The 8764-nt window shown below is 49.0% G+C and overlaps 1 long non-coding RNA gene across 1 annotated transcript; it reads left to right on the top strand.

The window, feature by feature from the left end:
• Positions 1-313: 313 nt before the first annotated feature.
• Positions 314-8377, top strand: LOC130157994 (uncharacterized). Its single transcript, XR_008825130.1, has 2 exons — positions 314-1066; positions 5079-8377. It is a non-coding gene; the product is annotated as an uncharacterized LOC130157994 (long non-coding RNA).
• The last annotated feature ends 387 nt before the right edge of the window (positions 8378-8764 follow it).

Genomic DNA, 8764 nt, shown 5'->3' with positions numbered 1-8764 from the left:
TTTCCCCATGGCAACAGAAAACGGAAATTACTTTAACCCCATCTAGTGACAGATGACTCATTGCTCAGCCTGCTGCTATTTTCCAAGCACTAAAACAATACAGCTGCAAAGAAAAGGCCAGCCTATATTATCTCATAGGCTGAGCGCCGGGGCTCGTGGGAGAGGGCAATTCTCTGGCTGCCTTTTTATCAAAGACAGACAGAGCTGAAGCCTTTTGGTGATTCTTCTAATGTACAAAGAAATGTGTCCGTGTGCTCTCCATCCCTAAAGAAATGTGTCCGTGTGCTCTCCATCCCTGCTGGAGGGCAAACCTGGGGTGTCCCCGTGACCGAGGTGATGTGGCACCCCTGGGGTGAGCGTGAGTGTCCTACTGCTTGGTCCAACAGGGGACTTCCACACTTTCAGTTTAAACATCCCCCCTTGACTTAGGTGCAGTGAACTGTGCATGCACCAGAGGAATGATTCGGTCACAGATGCAGCCCGGTGAGGGGACAGCAGGTGTGAGCAGGTGTTCCAGACCCCTACATACAAAAAAAGCTATCTGATGGCAGAAGTGCATTGCTATATTGCTGGAGAAGTTGCAACAAGATCTCCTAGAAGAGACTGAAATAGAAATATTCAGCTTTGAAAGCTTAATTATCCTAGGTGAAAGGGTAATTAGGCAGTGGTTTCTGAGCAAGGATGGTGGAACCTTTATCACTTGGCATCCTCAAAGCCAGACGAGGTGTTGTGGTGGAAGATAAGCTTCAGTCCGGCGTGCAGGGTGAAGAGGTAAGCTATGCGCTCAGGATGTCAGCCTCAACAGCCATCTCTCTTCTTGCACCTTAGAGCCCTTGCAGCGGAGCTGCACAGAGCTACAGCTCGGCTGAGGAGCACCTCTGTTGAGCACCTCCAGCATCTGGATGACTTTGGCTCAGCACTTTCTGGACATGGCAGAGAAGGGCTGTTTTGGAGGGGAGCTGGTCTGAGCTTACAGGTTTGAGCGTTGTTCTTCATCTGCCTCTTTCCACCAGCAGCCCAGTGCAAGAAGTGCCCTCTCTACCAATGCTGATTTTTGCACATCCTGGTAAGGATTTAGTAAGGCTCAGAAGTAAGGCTGGTAAGGCTTACCGAGCCTCAGATGCACTTTGCACACAAAATATTACATCACTGAATGGGGAAGGTATTAATGCTACCACTGAGAAGATATGCTGAATAAGTCAGTCACTGTCAACTCGTTCACCACAAACTGTGCGCAGACATCACGGTGTTGGGAAATTCAGGAGCCCAGGGAAATGACATGGTGGGATGGTGTCATGGGATATGTGAAACATTTTCTGTCCAGGAAAGGCGGGCTGAACTGCTGGTACAATAGCTGAGTCTCTACCCAGTCTTGCCATTTGTATGCTGGTATGATTAATTTTCTGCAGAAAATCGGGTCCATAAGCTTCTATTTGGATAGTACAATTAACAAAAATAATAGCTTCACCACCGAGCTGTTCTGGAAACCAGATGCTGGGCTGCATTAACGGTACAGAGATTACCTTTGTGCAGAAATCAACATGTCCCAACACCAGCTGATGGCTTTCCAGGCTCAGACCCAGACCTTGAACAGGCTGCACAGCGCGCTGCTCTCTGGGCCTCCCTGTGGCTTCTTATCTGGGAACACCCCAGCGCTGGCTACAACCAATGTGTCCCAAAGCCGTAATTTCAGCAACAGCTTCACCAGGGTGCTCGGGGCTGCTGCCCCTACCTCACCTTGTCCCTGGCAGCTGCTGCTTCAGCCCAGACCCTTTGTGGCCAGCTCTGATTTCTGGAGCAAGAAAAGGGATGGTTCAGTCAGGAGCTGCTTCTGGGCTTTGTGTTGTGATCACATCGCTCTTCCCTCTTCTGAGCCTTCCCTTACAGTTTAGTTCAGTGCTCTTCTACAATGCAAAATGTTCCCCGTTCCAAAATGCTAAAGCCCTGTGAACCTGCCTGCTGTGGGGAAGGAGGACCAGAGAGCACAACAGCTTATTCTTGAAAAAGAAAATATGACTGTTGCCGTCTAAACTTATGGTAGAATAAACTTACACCTGGTAGAATCAGAGAAAGACATGGGGATTCAGATGGGATTCCACATGGGGATGGAAAGTTTCAACTCCATCTTTTGAGAATTCATCCATCAGCATTCTGGTTTAGAAGCCCATGAATCACGGCACTGAACAAAACAGCTGTTCCTGTCAGAGAAGAAGCAATTGCCAAAATGTCCAGGTAGAAAATGAGAATAACAGTTTTAATTTAGGCCTGGTTTTTGCTTTAACGTTCTCTCTGCTGCTTTAACTAGAATATGGCTACATTACCTGGAAAAATATTTTTGTATCGTGCTGCTTGAGGGGAAGGGAGTTAATTGAATTTGTAAAAGTGGAAAATGATGTCTAAGAGGTCTTTGAAAGGCTGTGATTCTGACTGCCGGTGTCAGCTTTACCGCCAGTTTGTGCAGATGGTAACGAATGAGCTACCATCAGCCATCCTTTATTGTCCTAGGGCCCCACTCAGCTCGTAAATGTCTTCACTGATGATTATTTCCAGTTATTTAGTGTTCAGTTTGTAAGTGCAGTGCTCCCATTGATGCCCTACCCCAAACCAGGAGAGCAGGGTAAGTGGCAGCCGTTTCTCAAGCAGCTCCGTGCACCCAGAGCCCTCGGAGCGCAGGGAGGCTGCCGAGGATGCGCTGCAGCAGCCAGCATCAGTGATGAGACCAAGACCTCTACAGCTGAGCTGCTTGCTCATAACTCCAGCCTTCCAGCAAGAGCCTGGGCTGCTGGGACCTCTGCAGCACAGGGCCAAGGCCAGGCATGGACCAAAGGCTCTGGGTTTGCAGGGCTGGTGGCTGTGCAGGTGAGTTTGAGCCTGGTAATGAAAGGTGGTTATCCCCTGTGTGCTTCAGAAGGTCTAGGTAATGCTTTCAGACTTTCCACAGGACATATTGTACTGAATTTTGCATAAGCAGAGGACATCATTTCTCCTTACAAACAAGGGCATATAGTAGTCTTTTCCAGAATAAGAATAGAAACCACTTTCCCCAAAATAGTATTTGAAGCTTTGGGCAAACGTAGTGCCTGCTCTTTGATTTATCAGCCTGGCTCCGGTGCCGTGTTCAGTTCTCCTCAGCCATCCTTAGAAACACTTCCTCCGCCTCTTTCAGCATACAAACACTGCGGTAACTTATGTAAACCACAAACAACTGCTGTACACTTTTTGTCAGTAATTCTTAGTTCATACCAACAGGTTCTTCTTTTAGCAGTATCTGCAGTTTCTGGTTTATAGCTCTGCGGCACGTGGTGCCCCGAAGCCTCTTCCCTAGGCAAAAGCAGCAGGCAGGGGGGCTCTTCTCCTCTGCCAGGCAGGTGGGGGTTGAGGTACAGATTCTCCAGCTCCTTTTTGTGAAGCTACTTTCTTCAGCTCTGCCAGAACAGTTTCATCCCCCTTAAGCCATGAGGGCTTAGCTGTGCCTGCCGCTCTGGCCAGCCAACGCTCTGTCCTCAGGCAGCCTTTATAGCTCCTAGTGAACCCCAGGGCGACTTCCCCTGCCACTGCAGAGTCCAGAAAATACCAGCCGGTTCCCATTCTCCGTCAAGGCAGGAAGAGTTTCTTCCTTGGTGTCTAATCCTCCTAAGTGTGTCCGAGTTTTCCTACTGCAGTCCGCTGATTTCCAAGCAGAGTTGCCTATAAAAATTTCCCTCTCTTAATTTCAACACATTTTCCCTTGCACTGGAGCAATGGAAATAGTCACAGGCTTTCCTGGCTTGCCTTTTGAGGAAAGCTGCAAATTCATGTTTCCCAGGAACTACAGTTCCCAGAAGACAACTCATCTGCCCCCAAACAAGGAACCGAGGCTCGCTGGCTCTGTTGCATCTTTCAAAAGGCTTCCTCCTCCCTGCACAGCAATGATGGAGGAAGGGACGCGGGCTCCTGGAGCAAGCTGCCCAGCGTGGGCAGAGGGGCAGGCAGCGTGCAGGGGCCAGGTGGGTCCTACTGCTGCCATTCTGCATCCATCTCGGCACAGCCTTGGCTCGCTCAGGGCTCCATGCAAAGTCAGGGGGAGAGCATCCTAACACCCCTGTCTGGAGGCACTGCTTCCACTTACATAGAACTACAAAATCCCAAGAAAAAGCATGGTGTTTAATGGGCTGGCAAGTGTTAAATAATTTCAGGGACTGCGTGAGAATGGAAGGAATGCCCTCCCCAGCCATGTGTCTCCACTGAAGTAGTATTTCAGTATGTCTGTTCTTAGGAGTCCGTGAAATGCTCCTCTTTAGCCTCTGACCAGACACGGTTGTGGTACCCGCTTGAACAACGTGCTGTGCGGCCAAGCGCCGCGCTGGCTTCCTCCTCCCAGGGGAACAGTCTTAGCAAAGATTTTAAAAGGCAGGACTTAACTCCATGGCCCTAAGCAATCTCCGTACCGTTTCATGTGATGTGACTCAGTACCACACTTGGTCACTTAGCAAGCCTTAGTGCTCCTAATTAAAACCAGTTCTTGCCCGGACTATCGCTGTGTGAGTGCTATCTCAGCCAGTCAAGTCGTTAAGAGTGGTACACCCCTAAACAGAACTATTTGTGCGGGGGCGGTAATCTCCTGAAGCGATCTCTGCTTTTTGCAATCAGAAGTTAAAGGTGTTCGTTTTACGACATCCTTCTAAAGTCTGCTTTTCAAAACATTGAAGCCTCAAAGACTGCATGTGGAGTCATGAGGAGCCTCCCAAAAATCAGATAGCAGGGTACACCACTGTCCAGGGCTGCTGTCTGCTGTGTAGAAAGGTTAGGCTCCGTTTCCAGCGAGGCAAAGGAGCTGGGTAACAAGCAGCATCATGTCTTCAGTGCTGTGGCCACACAGTGGGACTTGGGGTGCAACCGTGAAAAGTCAGGCTGGCGTTTCAAGGACAGCATGCTTTTCCCTATCTAAGCAAAGCAGGAGGACTTAGCTGCTCACTGATAGCAAGTTTACTGAAATACTAACCTTCAAACAAGTACTAGCACTAATGTAAATAACCTAAATACAATAACCTGACTGTTTTGGGGTTTTTTTTCCCCACTGGAACCTACTCTGTTTCCAGAGGGTTTTTGCTCAGATCTCTCCCGGGGAACCTCAGCATCCCTTTTCATCACTAAATGAAGCTTCAGGAGAGCTTTGCTCTGTGAGTTCAGCCTGAACCACCAGCCTGACAAAAGCTGCTGTCTCACGGACTAGAGATGGAGAAGTCATTCAGGATAAAGATGAGAGAACCTTTCAGAAGCCTTGAATCAAGCACTTCTGAAGAGTTTATAAGAAATATCCCCACTTGCCAAGAGTAAATCTGACAGGTATCGTACACACACACCTCCCCCCCCCCCCCCCCCCCCCCGCCCCCGATGAAGTTTCCCTGCCCCTCACAGGAGGAAAATAACGAAGCGCTACTGCTGCAGAAAGCAATCAGATAATGCTCGTTTCTAATTGCTGCTGGCAGGAAAGCCTCATTGTGCTCCGATTTTGGTGAAGCAAGTTTTAATTGCTGAAGTTCAGCCACAAATGTTTGCTACCTCTTCCCCAAAAGGCTGTAGTTTCACCGAATGCCGTAGGAGCTGCTGAGGATTTGTGAGGAATAATTCTGCAGCTGGCTGCAAGCAGCTGTGCGCCGTGGCATGTGATGGCTGGGCAAGATGCACCCAAGGAGATGCAGGTGGGTGGTGGGAACCCCAGCTGGAGGGGCTGTGCAACTGCCAACTGTTTCCAAGAAACACAATATTTGGACACCTAAGTATGCCACAGACATCTTGCTCAGCCATCATGGGGAAGGAATGTGCCCCCTCCCCAGTTTGTTCTTAGGAAGCCTGCTGGGGCCGGCCGTGCCCACCCTCCGGGGACCAGATGGGCACCAGAAGCAGCAGAAGAAAAGCAGAGCTACCCTGTCAAGATATTTCAGTAGATTTGAAGCAGCTGAGTGGTTTCATACCAAACGAGCACACTGTGCTGGGGGGCCAGCCGCTTTGAGCCAGAACCTGCAGGCCTGAAGCATCTTCTCCTCTGCTGTCTCTGTGCAGCCTCGCACTTTCCTACCTCTATTCACCCGCTTTTAAAGTGGGGTGAATACCCTTGCAGCACAGATCTGTGAAAAGCAATGAAGAGAGTGGCTGGCCAGACTCCTAGTTTTGCCTGGTTTTCTGAAAACTGCAGGGGATTTTTCCTTTCCATTTAGTATGGTTAGGTGCAGGAATATTATACAATTTTTTCCCCACTACTCTGAGATAAAAAGTCACTTCTTCCTACCTTTAAAACAATAAAAATTAAACTAGTTATTTAAAAAAAAAAAAAAAGGAAAAGAAAAAGGCCATAAACTGCTTTCTTTTTGTTCCTTTGGTATAACACTAAAGTGACAATGGAAAGAGGAAGCGCCTCACAGCTGGAGCCACAACAGGCGATCCTGTGCTGCTGCTGGCATATCGTCACCCACTTATCTCTTAACTTCACCCATCTTGTGGGTCAACTGCCTCCCAGAGCAGAGGCACTACAGGCCCCTCCGCAGGCTCCAGAAGGGCTCCAGAAAAGGCTGTGTCCCTGCACCATTTCATGCTGCTGTGCCCCACAGCTTAATAGGACCACAGAACCATTTAGGTTGGAAAAGCCCTTTAAGATCATCGGGTTCAAACGTTAACCCAGCACTGCCAAGTCCACCCCTAAACTGTGGTGCTCAGTGCCACACCTACACGTCTTTTAAATACCTCCAGGGATGGTGACTCCACCACTTCCCTGACTGTCACATCATTTCTGGGGACTTCGCAGTGGATTTAGTTCAAACCCAGACAAGTGCCGACTGGCTGGAGCAGGAGTTTGCCAGGGCCAGCTCAGTGGGGTACTCGTTGGCACGAGGTTTAATTTTGGGAATTCCACAAACAGCACAAGAAAGTGGTGTGAAATGGTTCTCTCCCTCATTGGCTTAACTTCATTCCTGATTCCAGAGCAGGGGTTTGCTTTAAAGGCAGAAGGAGCAGCGCTGCCAGCAGATAAGAGTGTTTGGATCCGGGATGGGCAATTTGCTCACCGCAGCCCTTTGGTTGCTTAAGTCAACACTAAACACAGACACACAGCTTTGAATCACGCCCAGGTGCAACCTTCACTCCTGTAAACCAGCCTGGAGATGTTTAGCGACCGGGAGAACCCAAACACTTGGAAACAGGTATCTTCCAGAGCAGCTTTTCTGTTCAATGTTAATGCAAATTCCAAGTAAATGCTGGTTGTTTCAGAAGGACCTGCCTGGTGAGATGGTAGAAATGATGCTGTGACCCGAAACAAATGCCAGGCCTTGTTGTATGAGCACAGAAACCTCCGGTGTCCTCAGCTGGATCCCGGGGCTGTGGCAGTGGGGCAGATGCCAGCCAAACACCTCCCATCCGTGTGATCCATCGGCATGCGGGAGAGCCAGAGACCCCCCGCCACGGCCTTCCTCTGGCGTGTCGGTGAGAACCGGGCAGCTGGGTACCCACTAGGGACCGGCAGAAAGTTAAAAGCCAAAGAAAGGTAAAAAATAAAGAAAGTAAAAGCTGAGCAGCCCATCTCTGGGTGTGCGTTACAGGCTGCTGTACATGATACGTAGAATTAAATTGCTGAAGAACCGGTTCTGGTTTAGGTTTACGTTCCCTCAGTAAGTAAAACAGGGTAATTTGGCACTTCACGGCCACTTTCATTTGAAGGTTTAATGATGACCGACACCTCTAAGGCTGCATGCCACTGCTTGCTCTATTTGTTAGTGTCCTTTATGTATTTGTTAATAATTTTGAGCCATCTTTAGTGGCACACCGGTTGCCAGCTGAGGGAGTGCAAAAACTGGCTGAAATGCAAAAATTTTCAGTGCTTTTCCTTTAACATCTTCCACTGTTGAAAGAAGACCTGATGGATTAGCCAGGCAAATGGGCGTTGCACGCAGGTAGGTAAATACCATGCTGCTGATCCTGAAACTCAGATAAACACTTGTGCCCAGTTATTTCCTTCAAAAAGACCTCCATGTGAAGGCGACTCATCCCATGTTGTACACTTGAACATCTTTGCCCGCCAAGCACGCCGTGGTTTGTAATACTCTGGTCTTCCCAGATCTATGGATGGAATTAAAGGAAGGTGAGAACATCCCCCCAGCAGTGCTCCTCAGAGGTGTGTGCAGCTGGTGCTGGTGACTACAAATAGAACCGATCGCACGGACTCTGCTGGGGTTCTGTATGTGAGGTTTTGTGTTTCTTTAATTGTTTGGGGCTTTTTTCCCACTTGTTCTTCCTTTTTCGGTTTTCATCCTATGGCAAAGCATGGGTTTAGGTTTTTTACTTGGGCTGTGCAAACTGACTGGGAGTCTGGCAAACAAAAAAGAGGAATAAAGAATTGTGCTACTGGTTTTAGTGGAGGGTGTGAGCAAACTGGGGGCAGAATACTGGGGAAATGGGACTGAGGGCAGCTTTGAGTTTGGTCTACTCTCTAGAAAGGCAGTGCACAGCACTTCTTATTGCCTTTTTGCTTGTGTGCTTGTGGAAGGGTAAAAATATTTTTTTCTGAGACTATCTTTGTGCTTCCTGGTGGATTTTCTGAAGGAAAAATAAAACCATTTTGTGGGCCTTATGTTAGGGAGTGGCATCAGCTCCAGCCTGCTTTTTCCTTCCATGTGTTTGCACACCTTTGCTGTGCGGTGCCGCGGGTGCCTGGTCCTTCTGTGGGGGGCTGGCTGGCCACCTCAGACTATTGCACTCAGCTGTGCCGGCTGCTGCTCCTCCTGCCTCCCCTGTG

Source organism: Falco biarmicus, chromosome 13 (genome assembly GCF_023638135.1).
Source record: "Falco biarmicus isolate bFalBia1 chromosome 13, bFalBia1.pri, whole genome shotgun sequence".
NCBI classification, from domain to species: Eukaryota; Metazoa; Chordata; class Aves; order Falconiformes; family Falconidae; genus Falco; species Falco biarmicus.
This window is presented reverse-complemented; position numbering and strand designations above follow the sequence as displayed.